The 572-nt window shown below is 21.0% G+C and overlaps 1 long non-coding RNA gene across 1 annotated transcript; it reads right to left on the reverse strand.

Moving 5' to 3' along the window:
* Positions 1-6: 6 nt before the first annotated feature.
* LOC126910213 (uncharacterized) lies at positions 7-572 on the reverse strand. The gene is made up of 3 exons (XR_007705214.1): positions 543-572; positions 213-470; positions 7-143 (listed from the first exon to the last, which is right to left on the reverse strand). It is a non-coding gene; the product is annotated as an uncharacterized LOC126910213 (long non-coding RNA).

The raw sequence follows: 572 nt of genomic DNA on the forward strand, positions 1-572 counted from the left end.
TGTTGTTTTTGTATAGATGGAATTCCTTTTACAATTACTTTGTAATCATTTAATAAATAATCTCTTAAAATATTTTTCCAAAAAACGATATCTTCACTAAGAAGTTGATTAAAAATTCTATTTGTGTTTATTATTTCGTCAAACTAAATTTATGCAGTCATAATACAATTTATTTTTGTAATGTTTCTTTTACATTATTAAATTTTACTTACATCAGATTGACTCTTTCCATACAAAAAGTCTTTAATTATTAATGTTGATAAAGTAGGATTATGATTATTTTGTAGCTTATACTTTTTAATAGATGATATCAGTCTTTCTAGGTTAAAATAATTATCATCACGAATGAGCTTTTGAAATATTTTATTTAATTTTAATGGTATTTGTTCTTCATTTAATTTTTTAATTGGTACATTTTGAAATATAAGAACTATAAATGGATTTAAATTATCGCTAATATTGAAAGTCACCTAGAAATAAATGAACAATAATTTACTAAGAACAATTGATTAAACAATATAAAAATCTGTATTATTTTTTACCGAGCTACATAATGGATCATATATTTGAAC

The sequence above is a fragment of the Daktulosphaira vitifoliae genome, unplaced genomic scaffold, assembly GCF_025091365.1.
Source record: "Daktulosphaira vitifoliae isolate Bord-2020 unplaced genomic scaffold, ASM2509136v1 Scaffold_7603, whole genome shotgun sequence".
Classification (NCBI taxonomy): domain Eukaryota; kingdom Metazoa; phylum Arthropoda; class Insecta; order Hemiptera; family Phylloxeridae; genus Daktulosphaira; species Daktulosphaira vitifoliae.